Raw genomic sequence first — 23,195 nt, 5'->3', positions numbered from 1 at the left:
CTATTCAGATGAAGGTGGGGGGGAGTCTTTCTCAAAACAAGTAGAAGCAAAATGAACTGGCTGTTTTCCATCAAGTGTCTGAATTTAATTGTTATATGGGTGTTTTTTGTGTATGGTGAGCAACTCTATGCAGAGATTAGGGATGATATGCACCTACATGGGCAGATTTCGTTGCCCATTGTAGCAAAAAAAATGAAGGATGCCTGGAAATCTTGAGCAAAATCTTGCAATAATAAAAAAAATCAGAGTGGTGCACAGGGATGTTTTTGAGTGGGATATACAGGAGAAAATTCTCCAGTAGCTGTCACATGAACCTGGTGGCCTCCTGGTGAGGCTGATTTTAGGCATAACTGCCAAAGGGAGCAGACTGCTGGACTCATTCTGCTGTCACACAACCACTGTCCCCACACACACCAAAACAAAAGCATATTTTCTGATGCTTCCACCACACACAAAAATAAATAAAAAATCTGGTTATCTGATGTAGTAGCTTTGGGGCAATGTTTTTTCCCATCCCCCAGTTTCAGCAAGTACCGGAACCCTCTTGCTGGCATGGTAAAAAACAATTGTTGTTGGGAAACCTTGAATTTTCAGGGAAATTAGGAAAAAAAAGTGAGAAAATAAAAAGATTAAAATCAAGGAAGGGTTTCAGAAATCATTTAAATATGTGAGAAGAAAACCTACTTTTTGAGACCAGTTCTCCACACACTGGCAAAATTTTCCTGGAGAAAAACAAGCAAGATTTGGACAATAGACTCTTTTACAGCCTAGATGATCTCATGACTTGATTAGAAATCAAGGGCGAGGTCCCTCTCCTCTGCAAGTTCATGCACAACATGTCTGCATAAAGAAAAGCAGGGGAAATTTCTAACCATCTCACATCATGTGAGCCAGAGGCATCCAGGACCATCATGTGCTCTTCTGTGCAGGACACGTTTGCTGGTGCTCCCAGCTGGAAATGCACATCTGACTCTGTGATGGAAGCAAGGAAAGAGAGTAAAATGGCTTTGGACTTAGCCTGTGGGGTTAATGTCCAGGATCCAAATTATCAGCACACATTAAATATGCATTGGAAGCAACAAAAAATAAAGTAAAAAGAGAGGAAATATAGTCAGAAGGTAAGTTCTTTAATAGCAAGAAATGACTTTTCACCTCTGACTGTACCATGTCCCCACAATCATACACAGCTTTAGACCATATAGAAAAAAGTCCAATGGACACTAATACATAATCATTGTCCAGACATTTTAAGCCTGGATTAATTTACATTAGCCTGAAATGTAATTTATGGTTAGTCCTCTAAAAAGGGGCTGTGAGTATAAGTAAGGCTGTGTCTACACCAGTGTTGTAACTGCAGCAGAAAGACTTTTACCTGTTTGTTGCTCTGTCTTTCCACATGGGTAAACCCTCATGTGCTCACAAACCACTCCCTTAGGTTCTGCTGAAAATTTTGGGTTTATGTTTAATCCACTGTATATGTAAGTATATTCTGTATATTATCTGTTAAGTTCCATTAATATGTGACTGTTTCTTCACTGGTGGTCTTGTAGGTTTCGAGATATAAGCTCAGGTTTCGAGATATAAGCTCAGGTAAATTTACAGCAATGGATCTTCAGCACTTTACACTGAGATCAGCCTCCATTTCCCAGAAGAACACTGTGATTTTTAGGAGTAAATCCTGCCTAGCTGCCTTCATGCACCCAAACATGCCTTTGACTGCTGCTCCTCCTCTTCTTCCCACTCTCTTACACACGTAGGGCACTTGTCACCTCACTTTTCTTCTGAGGATGAGGAGCCTAAATGAAAACAGACTGACTCAAATGATATTGAACAACTTCGGAAATAACAGCCTTTTTTTTTATGAGAAAAAAGTCTAACTGCAGTGTCTAAGTATGCAGACAGATTCACTCATGTGTGTATAACCTCTTGCCAAACCAGCATTCCAGGGCAGGTATTCAGTTAATCACAGTTTGCACAGGGACTTCAGCCAAACCCTCAGGTAGCTTTGTTATGTTTTAGTCTTTTATTTGCTATAATTCAGTATTCTACACCTACCAAAATCAAACTGGGAGGCATGATAAGCAAACCAGCTATTTACTCCCTGATTTTTTTTTTCTTCCATTCTCTCACACGAGGCTTAACATTGTGCCCAATCTATATAAGACATAAAACATCATAAATGGAGGGGGACATATAACACTACCAAGAGACAGAGTTCAAAAATCAATATTTATGGTCATATATTTTTTTTTTCTATTAGTTCTCTTTAAAATATATATATATATAAGCAGGAATTACTGCACCTGAAACACCTATATTAGAATAAGTTGTAAAAAACTATGTTGATGATTAACAGTATTTCAGTTAGGTCTTCAATCTGTTTTCCAGACAATACAAACAATAGCATGTTCTGAAGGCAGTGTAGGAAACAGGACAGGAGACAAGGCTTTTTACTGATTGGGTATTTCATACCAAAATAAATTGTAAGGATAAAAAACTAATGAAAGATTTAGGAAAGCAATAAATTATTACAGAAATATTATTTCACACACATACATAGGCATACACACAGAGACAAAGAGAAGAATTAAGCTTGAAATCCACTCTGTTCACATTAAACCCAGATGTTTGGACTTTGTGCAAGTGGAGTGTGGAGTAGCTGCAGAGAGGAAATCCAATCTGAAGCTGCAGCCAAGCTGAATGTGGGGCCTTTATGTAGCTCTGGTACAATTCCCTCCAGATCTAAGGGGCAGAGGTAGATTGTTCTTGCAACCTCTGATTGGCACCTGTCCTCCTCTCCTCCATCAGCACTCACCCCTCTCACTGTAACTGCAGGCACCCTGTGGGTTTCAACAAATCTCATTTAGGATACTTTGCTCTGAACTCAATTCTTTCACCAAAATTAATTTCCCACATATGCATGCAGAGTCAAACTTCATTAAAAAGAATGAAAAGTTGCTCCATAATAATTATCAGAAAGCAGATTGTTTATAAAATGTAATGAAGTATTTATCCAGTTTTTGTTTTGCTTCTGAATTCTGCAGCAACATTAAAAACATGTCTTGCATCTCTTTTGAAAGGTTCAGTGTCTCCAGTATAACACATTCCAGACTGACAGAAAAGGATAAGGATATTTGTATACATAGATATAGGTGATATTGATATACAGCTGTAGACACACACACATATTGCATTGTTTACATAATTTATTTCTCAGCTGAATCTCTTAAGGGTCCTGATACAATGCAATAACTCCCTTATTCAGAATTCTGCACACAATTTCCAACAAGTACTTAAACATGCTTTAATTTTATTCCTGGAAATCTTAAAAGCATTTAGAAAGCTGTTACTCTCTCTTAGAAGAAGAGCCCACAATATGAATATGAATACTGGATTAACTATTAAGGCTAATGTAACATGTTAATAATACAGCAGGTTCACGCTGCTGGTTGCTTTTAATAACACAGCAATACACTGAAATTCATGATACCTAGCAGAAATTGTGTCTGTAGCCTCATATAATCACATTTAGGAGCTGCTTTCAGACTGCATTCACTCAACTCAAATTTTAGACAAACAAAAACAAAAGCTTTATACTTACATAGTATCTTACATCTGAGGATCTTAAAGTACTTTAATTTCCCATAGTATTAACCTAATATGACAGTCTTCTCATATTCTCTTTTATTTGTATTTGGCTTCTTCCCTGCCTTTTGTCTTCTCTCATACCCACTGCCTATATACATTTATTCCTGCTTCTTTTATCTATACCTGTATAGATTAATTCCTTTTGATATGTCCATACTGCATGCACTTGTGTATCTACAATGAGTTCCTGCCTTCAGATTTATATCAAATAAAGAAAAACAATTTCTAGAATTAAAAGAAATACACACAAAACCCAGCAACACTGCTCTATATCTTAAATGTGTGTCTTTGTAGTTTAAAACATCAAACCTCATTACAGAACAATGGCTGAGATTGTTGGTAATTATGGCTTAGAAGAAAGATTTTAACTTTCCTGACATAAAAAGCACCTTTTTTTCCTTTTTTTTTTCCTTTTTCTTTTTTTTTTTTTTTCACAGCCTAAGCTGAAATTGTTGAGGGGGCAAAGGGTGGGGAAGTTCTGGGACCTGATTAGGGAGCAGAACTGACCATGACACCAGTCCCATTCCTCCACAGAGGAGTGTCTGATCTTACAGGATGCCATCAGCTGGAGCTGGGGAATTGACTTACAAAAGACCCCCCATTGCCATCAGGCACCTGAAAGTGGTCAGAGAAGTTACACCCAACACAGAGGGTGTGATGAAAGTCAAATGCAGCTCAAAAGGTGGGTTGACCATCTTCAGTATGTAAGTCCTAGACAGCTTGGCTTGAAAAGGGTTGTTATTCTCAGCTGGTTATTTAATGAGCATTCCCCTGTTTTTCATATAGGAATCTGAAAAACAAGCTTGTGGATCAGGTGTGTCTAGCTAATTCAGTGCATTTTTATACAGGATCTCATTTAAAGAGAATTATTTATCTGCAATAAATAATAGTTGTGAAAAAAAAAATTCCCAGAAATAAAAATTTCTTCCTTTCAGATTGGCCAACTCACAGATTCTACTTTTACATCAAAACCTTTTTTATAGAGTAAGATTATGTTTCTTGTTATCTATGTACATAGCATAATCCTTTATAAAAAATTAGTTTATTGTCCAAATATCTCTTGTGGCATTAGCTTCTGCTGTCTGATCAAGAATGATCTATTGTCAGTTTTCTGTTGTCTCTCCTCAAAAGCTTTGAATGTCTTTTTCTCATTTTCTTGTAAGAAATAATAGCTAACACATAATAGATAACAATAAAAACATTTTATTTGCTTTTGGACGGTGGAAGTGTAAAACACTATGTTACGCAAGCAGTCACAGGTATTGTATTAATTATTTAGTAACACATATCTCTTAACTAAAGAACCAAATATAATCAACCAAAAAGCAAAAAAATCAAAAACAGTAAGTAGAAAGAAGTCAAGGAGTCTAGAAAGTGCCCATGGAATATGATGCCATTCGGAATCTGTTACAAGAAGAGCCTTACAATTTATTTTGAAATTAAAACTCCTTTTATGCTTATTAAGGGAGGGGGGGGGGATAGCATGGAGACCTCAGATTAGAATATGTGTATTTAAACAAAGTATTGGGTTTTGTTGTGGGGCAAATCCAAAACCAAGAGAGGCCTATTTTTCTCATTCTGGTTTTCATATTAAAAAAATGTTCCAAGAAAAACTATTCTCATGAGGTTTTGGCTCAAGATGGCAGGAATTTTAGGAAAAAACAGATGATCTCACAAGACCTCCGACATCCAAAGCAGAAAAAAAATATCACAAGTCAGTTTCTGCCACATGCCACTACTCAGGGCCAAAAATCTGCTGAGAACAGTGTAAAGAAATGTTGGGCTATTGAACTAAAAATAAAAATTTTGGAGTTTTTTTTTACTCTTAGGCTTAAAGTCTAAACACAAATCTGACCACAAGATGAGTATGGTCTACTCAGACTCTAACTCTCACATATGTCATCGATGACCGAGTCTCACATCTATTGTTGATGACCTACTGGCTGAAAAATAAGCATTCAAGGAAAGAATATAGCAAGAGAAGAATCCTATTACAAAGAGGGTAATATATTTCCATATGCCAATAATTTAGCATCAAATTACAAATGATGACATGAAGTACCCAGATCCTTATTGTGACAAGATGTGTGGGGAAGGAAGAGGCCAGAAGACAGTTTCATCATAGATATATAGTCTGGTGGAACTGATTTTGAACAGCAATTTTGTCCAGCTTAGGAAACTACTGTCTTCAGTTTTGTGGTCAGCAAAGGCTGATAGAGTTCACAAACAAGATTCAATTTACACACACTCAATATCATGCACGCAGTTGCATATGGATTCAGGCTGAACTGTGTGAATATTTACAAGTCTATTTTCAAAAATAAGGTACTTGACATGGAGTTGACATTGAATAAAATCAGCTGGGTAGTCTAAAATTGTATAATGTTAAAAGAGGCTCTCAACACCATGTTCTCTGGACCAGAACCTTGATAGGTGCAAGATGGCACATATCCATTCATTTCAGTGTCTATTTTATGCCAGCTTTGAGCCTGATCTTATATATTTATTGTACATAATCCTATTCTCTGATTTTCTAAAAATAACACCATACAATTGAGAGATGTCAGTTTTGGAAAAGGATTATATGTAACATTTTGAAATTTTTCTAAAATGAGAAACCAGAACACAGAATACTTTTTGCCGGATTTTTAAGCTATGAGTTGAGAGAGGGGATCATAGAAGAAAACATATCAACTCATGAGTGCAAGACAGATATTTATGACATGATTCGCTGTAGCCTTGTAGAATGAAAGTGAGATTAATAAAATGTGTGCAGAGGAGTGTGCAAACTGTTGCATCCTCTGAATTCATTGAAGATGACGTGAAAAAGTTGTTTGGATGCTTTATTATGTGTGGATATCCTATAAAAAATGCTAGTCTGGAAGTAAAAGCGGCCAGAGATAAAGATGAACATGATGGGGTTGACAGTCCAATTAAACTTGAAAACCTCTTTTTATGTTACACATTAAAAATCATGTTCGAAGCAATAAACAGAATGAATAAACGTAGTATCATTGTATGTGTATTATGCATCTATAAAAGTAGAACACAAGACTCAACTATAGTATTTCAGTGGTGTTTAGTTATTATAGGAGATGTGACTGTATTGCAGGAGAGGTTTGGGATAAGATAACCTTTAGGCTGACACATGCCCTTAACTAAGTCAGCAGTCTCTAATTTTCTCAATTCAGCCTTATTAGGAGGACTTAGTTTTCTTAAATATATTACAAAAGAAAAAGGGATTAGGATGAAGAAAGGTCAATAAAGAACATATAGATCCCTTCAGTAATTGAAGGAAAAAACTCATTTGATCTCTTGGGTTTGAACCACCGAGTTTCAAGCCTGTGTTTTCTGGTCCCCTTCTTCTCCTGTGACTTGTGCAGAGCTGATTCACTGTCTCTCAGGAGGTGCTTGGTCCATGTATCTTACCTGTAACACCCTGGTTATTGCCACTGTTCCTCCAGGAGGGTTTGAAAGGGCAGTCTGGGAAGGAACTGGGCTGAAACTCTTACATGACTGAATTAAACAGGGAAGCACCTAACACGATAATATGCAAATTTATATCCCTTTGAGTTACTTCAGGTGGGTTGAAGTCAGCATGTGAGATACCCAGCTGGAAAACCTCATGACTTTGCAGATTAATCCATGGACCAAACATGATACCTACTTCCATGTTATTCACATGAAGGAACAGATGCCTCTGCCTCTAACTGATTATAATTGCAACATCTTCTTTCTCCAGTGGCATAAAGCATGGCCAGTGATTTCTTTTTCTGACACAGGACAATTTTTCAGCCAACCTAAGGTGAAACACAAGAAGAGACAATTTGGATTATTGTCTAGCTGCAAATGTCTTGTGTGCAGCAAGATGGGAGTAACTTCATTCTCCCTGTGCTCTGCCAATGCTGCACCTTGATGCCAAACACCAGAAGTTTCAGAAGGGAGGCAGAATATGATATATAACCAGGTGTCTCTGTGTTATTACCTTTTTTGACCCACCTCGGATAGGTGGGGGATACTTTAAACTGGGGTACCAAAAAGGCAATGTAAATAAGTTGATTTGCACATACAGCAAATGGATCAATGAAGTAAAATTTTACACCTACTCCTCATATGTTATTCTCAGAAAATATTTTTCTCCCTAGTGAAAAATATTACTAAACCAGATTTTTTCATTGTTTACAATTTTTCTATGAATTTCTTCTATCAGTATCCAAACTACCCTTTGTCTCTCAGCAGAAATGGGAAATTTTAAACAAAAAGCAATCTAAAAAAAAAATAAATTTACCATTCATCAGAAATCCATTATCCAAGAGAAAAAAACCCCAAACAAATATTGCTTTAGAATCTCTTGACTGACTGTGGTTTTCAGCTGTTATATGCCTGTTATTATTAATGGTTTTGTTATTATTAGCCCTGGTTGTTTCAGACAAGCAAACACTTCCTAAAGCAACATTATAGAACAGCATTTCATTAAATTAAAATCACTAAAATCTCTTAAAAGACATCCTATAATGGGAAAATATGAGAGAAATGGAGCACTGGGAAGGCTCACACTGAATTTTAAAGCCCATCTGACTGTTGTGTGACATATAAGCACATTGTGTTGTATGCAGCATTTTTACCTTACACAATGGTTTAAAAATATTGTGTTTTAGCTTTTTACTTCCATTAAAAATTTCATACAAAGTCATGCATGCTAATTGAAGTGGATGTGAGTGAAACGCAACCCTTGGATTTTATTATGTGAATTTAATTCAGGAAAAGGAGGAGGGGGCAGGGGGAAAAAGGCATCTCAACAAATTGCTGTGGATTTATTTTCTTCATTTATATTAGGTTACCCAGAATGAAAAGGTGCCCAATGGATGGTAGATATAATAGCCAGAGAGTTTAATATGATTTCTGCTGCAAGAAAGACTAGACTAGATAAAAAAATCCATATCTTAATGATAGGTAAATAATCCTTTAGTATCTCAGATGTACATGCTACAGGCAGCAACTCTGTGTTCATGAAAACTCTTTTATTCTTGTATGCCATTACTGCAGAGATATTGCTATATTGGTAGATATATTCCTACACTGATAAATAGGCTGCATAAACAATATGCCCCCCCATAAGCAAGATAATGCTAGTACAGTCTAGCAATAATAGCTCCCCTGCAGGAGGCTAGATTTTTCCCTTTTTCTAAATGCTAACAAGAACAGTTCTAAGGTTATCCACGTAATGAAAAACAGGGGTAAAATAAGTGCAGTGCACAGAAGTCTCTTTCCCTCATCTCTTCTACCTCAGGTGATAATGTCGCAGATTTCCTTATCCCCATGTACTCTGATGGCATGTGTGTGTTCATGTGTCTCTGCGCATGTGTATAAGATATTTTCTTATTTAATAAATAAATGTGTGCACTTCCCCAGTGTCAATAAAGTTTTAGCTGCCTGTGAGATCCCTGTATATATTGGATAGCTACTTCATTTCAAAGATTCTGATGAAGTCCATAATCCACGGGAATGTAGCACAAGTCCCTGCATGAGGTACTGTAGAGTAAGCTGCTAAGAATCACTTGCAGCTCTGCATGGAGCCATATAGTTCTCTTTGATAAGTTGCCCAACCTGAGAAAGCTGAAAATATGTCCATTATTGTGAAGACTGTTGAAAGAGTATTGGATTATTAGTCTGGCTAGTGACAAGATCTTGGAGACTGATTTAGGTAACATACATTGTTGATCATACTTTTAAAAAAGAAGTCTCTTAATTTTCAAGATACTAAAAGACAGATTTTTGAATGGTAGACTTTTAGCATTAAAATTTACGTTTGCTTCATAACAGTTGTCTGTTTTTTAGAGGATCTAGACACAGACACAATATACTCGTGTTCAGAGCTGCATATGCAGATTCTGTTTCTGTTCACACACACAAATGCACCGAGGTAGCCCTGGTTTAGGGATACTTCCACTCTGTGGGAGCTGATGAAGGGACAGTCAAAGACATTGCCATTGTTTTGCTCTACCTTTCTTTGTTCTGGAGAAAATGGTGTTGGTGATATTTTTGCCCGATGTCCAGGAGAAATGACGAGGAGGAGTCTCTGGATATTATTGTACTATATTATTCTATATTATATTTCACTATATTACATTACATCTAAACTGAATCTGCACAAGCACCCAACTCAACTCAGCTGTACAGAATCTTGTGATTGCTGACCAACAAAATGCACACGTGCTAGCCCCTAATAGGCCAGGGAAACAAAACACTATCAATTTGGGTAAACAATCTCCATATTGCATTCTACTTTGGCACAACACAGGGGCAGCAAATGAGATAAGAATTCTTTTGATCATTCTTTTCTCTGCTTCTTTCACTGCTTCTCTCAGGTTCAGAGAATGTGAACCCCACAAAATGGGGTACAAAAGCACAGTCCCATATCCAACTCTCACACCAGTTTACGTGGCTGTACGAGTGACTGGCCAGGCAGAGGACTGTGATGCTTTGTACCTGGACTGTGCACTAGGATTTGCACACCTCTGTTGCTGCTTGCAAGACCTGGTTCTTGCTGAGCCCGGCGCTGTTTCTCGCCATTGTCCCTGCGGTAAGCGGTCTCAGGGCTCACAATTGCCTCATCTCACACCGTGCAGGGAGCCACTAGGTCAAGGCTTCCCTGGCCTTTGAGGCAGGTTCAATACAGAGTGTAGCCACACCTCATCAGACCCTGAGATCAGTAAAATTCTGCCATGTGGGAAAACTATTTTTTTCCTCCTTCATAGGGTCTCACATTTTGTCATGAATCAAGCAGGAAGAGGAAGAGGAAGGAAGGAAGCAGAAAGCTGGTGCATAAAACAGGCACTGATGTGGCTATTGCTTTGGAAATGCTTTGCTTTAGAAGTGCCCACATTATTATCCATCTTCCCCTCCTCTCACAGAAACCACAGTAACAAACATAACAATGCATTAGCTTAGAGGTTTTTAAGGAAATGAATCTTGTTTTCCTTAAGTATGCTCCATTCTCTGCTTATAAAGGAATAGAGGTTGAGAGGAAGAATGTAGGCATATGAGTAGTTTAAGTATCATCATTCACAACACAATGTGAATCCATTTTTATAATTTCTATCATATAAAGGCTATCCCAAAAGGCTTTACTGTGTTAAATAAAACATTCACTGAGGAATAAAAAAAACATGAATAACAAGATGGAGGTAACATTCAAAAATTCAAAAGACAAAGGTTTTTAATTTTTATTTTCATGTCATATATGGAAAATCATGGGTATTCAGGTAGACAGAGAAATGGCTGTCTGTTCCAAATGACTGCAGGTAGAAGGAGGAGAATGTTTTTCACCCAGGAATGGGAAATACACCAGTATCAGATAGCACCAAGGAAAAAAAAAAGGACCGAGAAGAAGACAAAGGGACAAGTGGAAAAACAGGGACAAGAATCCATTCAAACCTAATTAAATTCCACACAATGGAAACAAGTTTTCACCTCTGAGTTTAGAAGCCAAAGCATTTGGATGGACATAGTATGTAATGCAAAACTTGCTTTCACATAAACTTCCAATAACTTTTCATGAGAAATTCAAAACTCGGTCTGAGTTTGCCATAAAATGTAACCAGATTCTTAAAATTTTTCATTCAGATAAATCTGAGTTCTCTTCTGTGCATTGCATTATCCTGGAAAACAAGTTACAGGAGGCCTGAAATCCCTGTTTGAATGGTTCTATACCCATCAAGCTTCAGAGGCACAATTGCCCTGTTCTCCTATTCATCAGGTTTTGACATTTCCCCTCACGAAACATTAACTCTACACAGAAAAAAAGATATTCTACTTCACAAAGGAGTTTAAGAATTCAAAACTAGTTCTGACTTTGTGGAAAAATTAGGTTGTTGTCAAACTCTCCATGAAGTGAAATAATTAGAAAAAAATAATTTCTGAGCATTCACATTGTAGAGTTTGCTTAATTTTTAATGTTGATACATTTATTATCTGAATTTTTAAAAGCTGGGTTTCTTTTTAAGTGACAAGTCCAAGTGTTCAATTTCAAAAATGTAGGAATGGGATGTTTTGGCAGCATCAGAAGTGTTTCCTGGTTTTTCCTCTTCATGAAATTGTTGCAAAACCTGCCCGGTTTCACAAAGATTTTCATTTTTTGACAGAATCTTAGATTGCAAAAGAATATAGGTCTATCAAATTTTCTTCAGCTTCCTATGAGCGAATTGTGTATTTCTAAATATTAATATTACTTCACAAATCAACAGAAAACCAGATCTGTTTTCTGTTACCAGAAAACAGAAACCAGTCTGGGTGTTAATTTTGCTTCTTCCTGTGATTTTGTTCTCCTTACTTTTTTGGCAGCAACAGTGGTGGTCAGAAACCTGTCTTTTGTTGAGGGCCATATCAGGACGCTTGGGTTTGGTAGCCACTGCTCATCCCAGTGGGTTCTTGGCACACTCAGTGTTACAGTGCTGATGGCTGATGGGAGAGCTGAGCCAGGTGTGTGTAGTTCACTGAAGTTGAAACAGATGTGGGCTTTTGGGAAGGGAGGTGTGCATCTCTCTTCTCCTGTTATTACGGGCAGTAACAATCCTCAGGATGAAATTCTCCCTTGGGGATGTAAGCAGGACTATTTTTAGAGGGGACAAAACACGAGGAAGGATACAGACCAATGCTTCTGCTGTGGATCATGAATCTTTTTCATCTGTCAGCTTCCTTATCTTCTTAGTGCCTCCCTGCTGACCAGCAGGAATTGAGGGTGGCCAGAGGAATTAGGGCTGACTACTCTGGCCCACCTGATGAGAAATGCCTTCAGCAGGAGAACTGTAAAGTCCCATGGCCCACCAGAGGCCATATCACTCCACACAGGGATGAGAGTAAAGCAGCCACCCCAAAAACAGGATGACTGTCCTTCACAGTCATTTAGAGCAGTTGTTCTTGGCTGATTCCTTTGTTCACTAATTTTTTTCTCCTCCCTCTTAAGCTTTTTTTCACTTAAAATCTTCCACATTAGAAAGATCAGGATTGTGTTTTTCAGTCTCAAAGTCAGCATATGGGTTTTAGGATAAACAAAGCGCTGCAAACTGGAAGAGGACAATAAGGAAGTGTGAGGTGGTGATGACAGCAACAGGGGTATGTTCGTTAACAGTCACAGAAGGTAAAAAGTTAGAAGTTTTCTTTAAGTTCTTGATAAATAACAATATTATTACTATATTCTGGAATGAAATATCACTTAAAATTCATGACTTTTAAACAATTAATTACGTTTACATGAGTTTTTCCTTTGCAGTACTTTCATAGTACTATGCTTTTCCATTTTATAGGAAATGAAACTCTGCAAAACGTTCTCTAGGCAACAAAAATAAACTTCCATTGGAGTTCAAAGTAGCATGTAAAATCTTTTTCTATATGCCGTAGCAAAAAAAAAAAAATCATGTAACTATCATATAATGAAAATTATCTTCTAGACCAGTGTTGAATAAAATACAGGAATAAAGGTACACATTGTTGGGAATCTACCACTTCAAGTGGCAGAGATCCTGCAAGAAAAACTGATGCTAGCAGAACTCCCCAACTTACAAGCCCTAAATAATGTGGGAAACATCATATTCTGGTACTGCTGACTTTGCAACAGAGTGGCCACAAAACTGTGAGAGAAACTCGACCTCCTACACTGGTTCTGTTACTGTCTCTCCAATACATCATTACTGAAAGGAGAAGTTACATAGGAACTGAGATTCTAGTCACCCACTGCCTGTGGCACACATCTTTCACAAATTTCAATTGCAAGACAGTGTATTCTTGGACTCTGGGAAAAGATGATACATCAGAACTAATAAATGCAGAGATAGAATTGTTTAAATTAGGTCATTAAGTTACTCATAATGTATTACATTACTCACAAGAACTCGACAACCTTGCATTTCTGTGAATTGCTAAATTATTGTATGTATTCCTGATACATTCTTGTTAGCATTTGAACACTCCTGGGCTCTTGTACCTGCTGCCCTCAATTACTTCAACAAGGAATAGCTCTTTCTTGGCTCTGTTACCACTTCCACCTGCTGGAAAGGCTGGAAAAAAATGTCACTGTACAGGTAAATGGGAGTCCTGAGATGTTTTCACTTACTGAAGGATGGAAGACATCAGAAATCTCTCCCTTTTGAAAGCAATAGAGAGCAGAGCTATTGAAATTATCAGATTTTGAGACACAAGTTCTATAACCAGAAAGCTTATTCATTTTGAAACAGAGTTGCCTGGCACAGTGGCAACATGGCTGGAGTCAGAATTCCTGGGTTATTCTCATCTTTCAGTCTCTATCTCACTTCTTGGCCTTGGAAAAAGCTTTCTGTCAGGTTTGGGAAAACTTCTGTCCCAGTTTCCTCATCTGTAAAACAGGCTAGATTGATAAACACTTACTTCTCCAAGGCAGCTCACTGGGCTTTGTGGGATTCTCTGGATGATGCTTGTAAATGTAAATGAGTTCTGTGAATGTCAAAAGTTCTTACATTATAATGTCATGACTTTACGTACAGTTCAGGAACTTTATACACAGATCCCAGGGCAGATGTCATCCTGGGAAATAGAAGGGCTGGAGTAAATATTGGAGCAAGGAGAAAAGGATGCTTAAATGGGAAAAAGAAAATTACTTGTGAGGGGAGACAGCACCATGAGAGTTTCTGCTATCTGCAGTCTTACCCAAAATAATCATTTGTGCTGCCATTCCAGCTAGAAACAGGTTACAACTTCATATAAGCACTCACAGAATTGGGGCTTGAACAAAACAGGAAATAACACTTTTTTTGTTGTTGTTGGATTTTTTAGGTTTTTCTTGAGATTCTAGCTGTTGAGAGCACTATTCACTTCATGGTGGAGTATGGGAGAACCAGAGGGTCCTGTGTGGGAGTCCTCCAAGAAAAAATATCCCCTTTACAGTCTGTTTCATCTGAGTCATTTCTCTTTTGAATCATGAGGTTGATTACACTTGCCTTCGGCACTTTACTAACCCATGATAAAGATGTAGCTTGAAATCCCCTCAGCACTTCCTCTGGCTGATTTTATTGAGCATATGGGGGTAGACAAAATCCTAACCTGCACAAATATATTCTTTTTTGAGAAGTTAGACACCTACCCCCTCTAGAATTGAGAGGATGCTGCCAGACTGTGTCTGTCCCCTCTGAATATGGTGTAACTTTCCCCAAGTCCCTCCCACCTTGGAAATGATTTTGTAATGCCTAAAATAGACTGCTGCCTGGCCTACCTGTGAGAGGAAATGGAGCTGAGAGGGTAGAGACTGAAAATAGTTACATGTTTTGTCTGTTGTAGTGAGCATAACTTTAGCGAACCAGCAGCATCAGCCAAGTTTCTCACTGTTTCTTTCTAGGTGCTCTAATCTCTACTTGCTTATTTATTGAACAGCCCTCCACATTTACCAGGGTTCATGAGGTAAAGAGAGGAAATTTATAAAGCTGGAGTGTTCCCATAGATTTGCTATGGAAGAACTGCAGCTTCTTTCTTTTTTTTTTCTGAAAATAAAGGTCCATTTGAAAAACAGCCTCTGTAACAGCGAGGTGTGCACAGTAGATGGAAATTTTTGATGGTTTCACTGGGAATTAAGCACCTCTGAACATTGCATTCATAAAACTGTAATCAGCTAAAACTGCATAGGATGTACACTTAACCTTGGAAATTTCCCTTTATATATATCACCTGAGAAAAGGATTAATCTTGAATTTGAGACATGTGCCTCTCTCATCTGTAACCATGAGGATAATGTTTAATATCCAAGAAGGAATTTAATATCTTGCCATTTTAAATAAAGAATTATAAAATGTTCTAACAAATATCTTCTGCTTTGCTAAAAGAAACTGTGGTTCTTATAGAACCGAATTGAAATGAAACCAGATCAAGAATAAGTATTTCGGATGTGGCAGAGAGCAGAGCATGCAAATACTCTGGGATATGACAAGAGAGCTGCATGATCTTATAGCAGTATGTTCATGGTGCTGACAGCTCTGGTTCAGGTTGTTAAACAGTCTCCAGTGGAAATCTGGTTCCTTTTTCTCAAAGCCTTTTACGTTTTCCTCTTCAGGTAAAATGTTTCAACTCTTTATTTGAAATCTTACATTTAAATAGAATTAAGAGTAAAAATGAAATGGTGAAAAATAAGCATGTACCCATTGTTCTGCAGCTTTGGCATGTCTGAGTTTGTCATGAGTGGAAGGGCTTTTAAAAATCCAGTGCACCTAGCCAGCCCCACAGCCTGTCTTGTTTGTCGGCTATTTGAGGCTGTGGCCCCAGATGAGGATCCAAGTCTTAGAGAGGAAGTTTTAGGCCAGGGAGACAGGTATTCTCCCTACAGTGGCATTGTTTTCTGCTCTGCATCATGGCCATCCCAAAATCCTCAAAAGTGAAAGACCAAAATAGAACCTTTTATCAGGAGCTGATACCCATCATTTAATATATTATACATATAAAATATATCTTGTTGAAAAATCTGTCACAGAGATGGACCTGAGCTAATTTAATCCTACATTAAATATAGGAGCAGAAAGCCCAGCTCTGCTCCTCAGATTTATCTGAAAATCTACTCTGAGCTCAGCACTATTGAAGTTGGTCAGTGAATCTGATTGTCTTATTTTACCCCCTATCCTGCCTAGAGCAGTGAACTGTTCAGGAATCAAGAGGGTCCAGCAAAGCTTTTCTATGTTTCTGCAATTTGATTTCCTCAACTCCCTCTTCAGAATGCATGATTCTGGTGTATTTGCAGAAGCTTTTAATTAAACTAGCATTAATGATACTTTTAGGGGGCATGAAGCAAATTCATTTTCATACAGAATCAAAGGGGAATATTTTGAAATGCTGAAAATATTTATGTATGTAACTGGAAGGGAATGCTTGGTCTTATTAGAGCTTCTAATTTGGTAGATTCTTATATAGTTTGAGAGAGACAAAAGGATTATCTTGTTTTAGGGCTTTTCTTCCCTGCATAACTTTTATCTTTTGATGGCCTTTGTTATTTCTGCTGCATTGACTTTAATTCTCAGGCCTATTGGAGTTGTGATATTTGTTTCCAAGTGTCAATTTAAGAATAATACTAGACGTTTTCCTCTCAATGGGGCTTTTCTTGATCATCTGTAGGCAAAAAAAGCTTGATACCTTACCATGTTCTCTCACATTTAATTTGTGTCTTTCAGGTGTGGCTGGGGTACAATACTGTAACATACAAATGTGCATGCACTTGACATCAGATGCAAACACCATTAGGTGTTCCTGATGGATAGATGAATGTAATCTTTACTTGTTTGAAATATTTGGGTATTTCATTTTGTTTTGGTGGTTTTTTGGTTGATTTGTTTTTGGTTTTTTTTGCTGGAGATCATCAAAAGATTGATATGCTCCAAATTGAGCAGACATTAATCAAAGGAGGTAGAATAGCCAATGGATGCACCATATTAAGTCAGCCATGTTTTGCTCTTTTTCTATCACAGGAATTTAGGCAACTTACTAAACCTCTGCATGCACATTTCAATTCTTTCTATGTTACATATGAATAAAAAAATATTTCATCACAAAGTGTAATGTTCATTAAGTTTTTCAAATACCATTGAGACATTTGAAACTAAAGTGAATTTTTATGGATAGGTAGGTGTATAGTATTACCAGATTCTTGTGACAGGAGCAAGCACACATAATTCATCCCAAAAATGCAAGGTTCTAGTCCTTGTCACATTTCAAGCTAGGCAGAGTAAAAAAAAGAAAAGGAAAAAATCTTAACACATTGTAAAATCTGTAATTAAGTGCCTTGTCAGCATGTAAAAGTTCAGTTAAATATGTCTTTGTGGTTTGGGAGGTGTTGTTTTGTTGTTGTTTTTGGATTTTAGAGTTTATATGGTGTGGAGAAAAACTGAAGAATATAAGAATCTCATGAACCCTTGTCCTTGCACTGCAATAGTGTAACTATGCTCTGGCAACCACAGCATTGCAAACCTGGAATAACATGAAGAAAATATTTAATGTATTTTTAGATACCTTCTAATATTACTCCATAATTAAAGTAATTTGTAGGATGTTATTACATTGTTTTTTGTTCTGATTTTGATGACTTTTGAAAAGAACCACAAATAACAGAAAAATAACACCATGTTAATTAACAGCATCAATTCAGAGTGAAGTTAATGGCATTGTTTGCATTACTAATGCAAGCAGAATTTGGCCCTTAGGAAGTTATTTCACATGGCAGTTGTGTGTTTGTCTCTGAAGTACCAATACCAGCTGCCAGATTGTTGTGGATGACTGGCAGGAGGTTTCTGCCCTCCTGAAACCATGGGAAGAGGGATTGCACCAATAACCCTGAGAATGGAAAACAAGGCCAAAGAGAAAGACCAGGAAAGGGAGACTACCCCTGAGACAGTAAATAAAAAATGAGAGAGACTTGAAGGATAAGGAAGGGTCAAACCAGTTAAATAAAATCTAGGGCTGAAGGTAACAGCTGAGACCAACACCCAGGTTAAGTCACAATTCCTCAGGTCTCTGCTCTCTTCCTAACACCAGTTAAAATGAAGACAATAATGGAGTTGATTTTCATAAGTGATGTTTTATCTTTGGACACAAAGCAAGCACTCTGGCCTGAATTTTAGAGCACTCCCAAACTTCTATTCTCAATTCATTGTGACTCCATCAGGCCATAATAATGAGTGAGGGATCCTTCAAAAGAGAGAGCAAGAGCAGTTATCACCTCATCTGCCTCCTTCTGTTACTGAAAAATTCAGCTCTATCTATTCATTATTGAGTTCCACTGTAATTTGTAACAGAATAAAAGGACAGAGAAAAATAATTTGTTTTATATTAGGGAGATATTTTAGAGTGCTTGTTCTAGAGCATAGAAGGAACAAGTATTATTTTCAGTATTCTTAAGAGCCTTAATGCAGAGCTTGCCCACTGCTTTAAGGCATTGCAATCCTTGTAGTGATTCCTCACTGTGAGTTGTACACAGTTACACGCCGAAAAATTCTTTAAAAAATCAAATATGTTCTTAAAAAATATTTTACTTATGTCTCCCTGTTTTATACCTTGTACTTTGTGCAACACTGTAAATGCTCCATCTTGAACAAGTAGTCCCAGCAGGCAAGCAATCTTTATTGAAGGAAATGTGATACTTTTAGAACATTATCTAGCTAAGGATTTTGAAGTCTTTTGGTAACATTAATTAAATAAATCTCTCAACAACTCACTCACAGTACTATTATTAATCCCACCTTTTAGATGAGTAAATTGGGCCTGCCTTGTCCAACCTCAGATACCACAGCATTGAAAGGAATGAGTGAAGAGTAATGCCAGACTTTTTCCTGCCTTTCAACACTTGAGCTTGCTTATTTTCAACTATTCTTTTGTCACTGTGCCATACAACATTCCTCAGGCCAAGAAGGCCTGAGGGGAACTTTGCCTTTAATATACTGGAAATAAAAAAAAAAAAAAAAAAACAAAACCAAAACACTACAATTTGGGCATAAATACTTTGAGGCCAATATGTGAGCATTTCTAATAAAATTTCTATTTCATAAAAATTGTCCATCAAGTTCTCCTTCAGTAAGGAATGAAAGAGTTCTTCATAAGCTTCCTGTTTCCATGTTTTTCCTTAATGTTTTGGGACAGAAACAGTTTGGGTATGTCCTTAGAGACTATGAGCACCTTTGGCCAGTCACAAACAAGGGAAATCACATTTAAGATGAGTGGCTGGCTACATTCCTGAGACATGGATGTCCTAGCAAGTGTTTGTCAGCTGCTCATTTTCAAGAACTGCCAGGACAGCTAATTTTCCTTACTCCAGCCTGTGTGATACCACTGAAAATTAGTGGACCAAATGAAACAGGTCTGTGGCCCCCTCAGGTGGAACAAAATGTTTGTTTACTTAATTGCTTGAGAACTAATTTACCCAGATGCACATAGCAACTGTAGAATAAGACCAGCAACTTCACAGAAATGCAATATACTGCTCTTCCCCTTCTCCCATTGTCAGTACAGGTGTCCCCTCTGTGATCTGGTGCATACACAGCTAAGGGTATGGATTGTGAGTATGTGTTGGAAGCAAATATTAAATATATATGTTTTTGATACTAAGATGACAAATTGAAAAAGAAACCATTTTAGAGGAGTGATCATCAAAGATATGAATCTAATTCTTGGCTTAATTTCTGAAGTCTACAGAACTTTTCATGTTTTCTTCCTTTTATTAAAATACTATACTTTTTTGCTGCTATATGACTGTCTCATTCCCCAAAAGATCCTTTTATGTTGCTAAGTCAGTCCCTGCAAAATCAACCTACTTCCTCACCCTATATTACTGTTTTTTTCCAACCAAAATTTTTAGCTAGATAAGCTTTTTAAGAGGAGACAGAAAAATAACTCTGTAGCCCCGTACTTCCACCAAGCATCTTTTCCACAGGGAATGACACAAATATTTCCACTCAATGTCTTCACAGGTGAAGTGATTTATATTTTCTGGTTCATTATTGCTCTCCAAATAAAATGAAGGATGCTTCTCACTTATTTAAAAAATATTTATAAAATAAACTATTTTATTTTAAAAATAAAAACAAAAAACAAAAAAAATCCAAAACCAACCAAACAAAAACCCCACCCACAAGGCCAAATAATAACAAGAAGGGCTTCTAAATGTATGTTAACCAGAAAATGAAGGTCAAGAAGGTGTATCCCCTCCAATAAAAAGTCCTGGAAAATTGGTAACAATGGATGAGAAGGCTGAGGTATTCAACAACCTTTTTCCCTGTCTTTAAAGGTAATCTCTCTCCCCACACCTCTCAAGTGAATGGACAGCAGGATGGGGACTGCAGAAAAAAGTTCTTCCCAATGTAAGTGGTTCACAACCACCCAAGGAACCTTAATGTACATAAGGCTGTGGTATGCAGTAAGATGCATCACAAAGTTCTGAGAGAATGACTGATGCAGTTTCCAAGACACTCTCCATGATATTTGAAAAGCCATGGCAGTCAGGTGAAGTCCAAGGTAACTGGACTTTGTACCCGTTGTGCCCATCTTTAGAAAAGTTAGAAAGGGGACCCTGGAAATTACTGACCTGTCAGCCTCACCTCTGCACCTGGGAAAACCATGGAACAGATCCTCTTAGACACTCTGCTAAGGCACATCAGGGACAGAGAGGTGATTTGGGTAGCAGAGCTCTACCAAGGGCAAATCCTGCCTCATCAGCCTATGGCCTTCTATGATGGAGCAACTGCATCAGTGGGTAAGGGAAGGGTCACAGATGGAATTTATCTGGACTTCTGTAGAGCCTTTGACACGGTTCCCCACAACATCCTTCTCTCTAAATTGGAGAGAGATGGATTTGATGAATGGGCTGTTAGATTAATAAGAAATTGGCTGCACAGACCAATCCAGAGGGTCGTGGTCGATGGCTCAGAGTCCCAATGGACCTCAGTGACAAGTGGTGTCCCTCAGGGGTCTGTACTGGGACCAGTGTTATTTAATATCTTCATTAATGATATGGATGGAGGGATCGAGGGCAACCTCAGCAAAATTGCAGGCGACACCAACCAGATTGGTGTGGTTGACACACCTGAAGAACAGGGATCATCCATGGGGACCAGGACAAGCTTGAGCAGTGGGCCCATGGGAATCTCATGTGGTTTAACAAGATCTAGTTTGAGGTGCTGCACCTGGGTCAGGGCAAACCCCAGTATGAACACAGGGTGGGGATGAGCAGATTGAAAGCAGCCCAGCTGAGAAGGACTTGGGGGTGCTGGTGCTGGTCCAGAGGCTGGGCACGAGATAGCAAAATGTGCTTGGAGCCAGAAAGCCAATTGTGTCCTGGGCTGCATGCAAAGTGTGGCCAGCAGGGCAAGGGAGGGGATTCTGCCCTACTGTTCTGCTCTTGTGAAACTCCACTTTGGTCCCCAGCTCAAGATGGACACAGACCTGTTGGAGCAAGCCCAGAGGAGAGATACAAAGATGATCAGAGGGATGGGGCACTTCTCCTACAAGGAAAGGCTGAAGAATTGGAATTGATCAGGCTGGACAAGAGTCTTCAGGGTAACCAAAGCACCTGAAGGGAGCCTACAAGAATGATGGAGAGAGACTATTTGCAACATATATTGACAGGACAAAGGGGAACAGCTTCAAACTGAAAGCGAGTACATTTAAACTAGATGTAAGGAAAAAATTCTTTACTGTGAGGATGGTGAAGCACTGGAACAAGTTGCCCACAGAAGTTGTGGATTCTCCATCCCTGGGAGTGTTCAATGTCTGGGTGGATGGGGTTTGGAGCAACTTGATCTAGTGAATGGTGTCTCTAACCATGGCACAGGCATTGGAACTTGATGATCTTTAAGGTCCCTTCAAACCCAAGTCATTCTGATTCTATGATATGTTTTACAACTTTTGGTTCCAACAGAATGGACAGTGATCCAAAATATGAAGATATCTTAGTGCAAATTTTTCAAGAACCAAGTATACAGGATTCTGGATCCTCAGCTGCATCCATTCTAACTGGAATGTTAGAATGGATGCTGTTTTGTCTCCTGGCTTCCTCTCAGTTTTGCTGCTTTATATTTTGCTTTTCTCATAATGAATCAGATTCCTGAATCACCATCTGGATGTAACCACACAGTCTACCCATCATTCCCCCAAAGGCTGAGAATAATGATGTGTCCACCAACTCTAGTGAAGAATGAGATATATGAGAGTTAAACTGTTCCTGTCTAAGCCCCTCCAGTGTGCTACCAGCTTGAAAAGAAAAAAAAAGAAGAAAGGGAGAGACTGTTAAATTTTTCCAGTAATCTGATGAGAAGAGACACAGACAGAGAGAGTTCACTTGGTTAATTTTCTAGCCAGCAGCTACAAGAGTGCTTGTATTAGGAGATATGAAAGGAGACAAAAAGATATAATAGTTATAGATTGGCTTTGTTGGCCAGAAGAAGTTTTAACTATGCTGGAGGGATGAGGAGGTACAGAGGCATGCTCTCAAGGGATATTTTTTTTACTTTAATACCATCATTTTGGTGCATCTCTAGCTGCACATTCACTTAACACTGACTGAAAATAAAGGTTTTAGCATATCACACTGCCTGACCAGAAAGCTGAAATGAAAGCTGAAAAAATGCATTGACCTTGTGTTATTCTCCTTTGCATTGACTTTGTGAGATTCAGATTTTGTTGGCCTAATGTTTTGGTCAGAAATCTTGCTTCAACAGATACAGTCATTTTATCTCATCTTCAGTCTGTTGTTTCCTCTTATTAGAAAAGATGCAAAAGTGCCAATTTGCTTACAGTCTGCCCAGTCCATGGTCCGATTATTCTCAAACTTATTTTTCAAATCCCTTGTCCAAACCTTTCTGCTTGTACTACTTCATTCGGAACAAGAAACTGCACATCACTTGTCTCTTTCATTCATTCTTAAACTGAAGTAGTACTGTTTCCCAAAGCAGAAGCATTTGAGAGTTACACATTTTCACATTTCTCATCCATGTTAAATCCAAGATCATTTCATTCCCCCTTACTGCCTTCTTCTTCTTCTGACTGCTTGCCTGGAT

At 38.1% G+C, this 23,195-nt stretch overlaps 1 long non-coding RNA gene across 1 annotated transcript in view; it reads left to right on the top strand.

The window, feature by feature from the left end:
* Positions 1 to 21,681, top strand: part of LOC143694262 (uncharacterized) — a 153,691-nt gene extending 132,010 nt beyond the window's left edge. The window contains exons 2-3 of the long non-coding RNA XR_013182606.1: positions 20,429 to 20,501; positions 21,565 to 21,681. This is a non-coding gene — a long non-coding RNA (uncharacterized LOC143694262). The remainder of the gene's footprint in view (positions 1 to 20,428; positions 20,502 to 21,564) is intronic.
* Positions 21,682 to 23,195: the final 1,514 nt, after the last annotated feature.

Source organism: Agelaius phoeniceus, chromosome 6, assembly GCF_051311805.1.
Source record: "Agelaius phoeniceus isolate bAgePho1 chromosome 6, bAgePho1.hap1, whole genome shotgun sequence".
NCBI classification, from domain to species: Eukaryota; Metazoa; Chordata; class Aves; order Passeriformes; family Icteridae; genus Agelaius; species Agelaius phoeniceus.
This window is presented reverse-complemented; position numbering and strand designations above follow the sequence as displayed.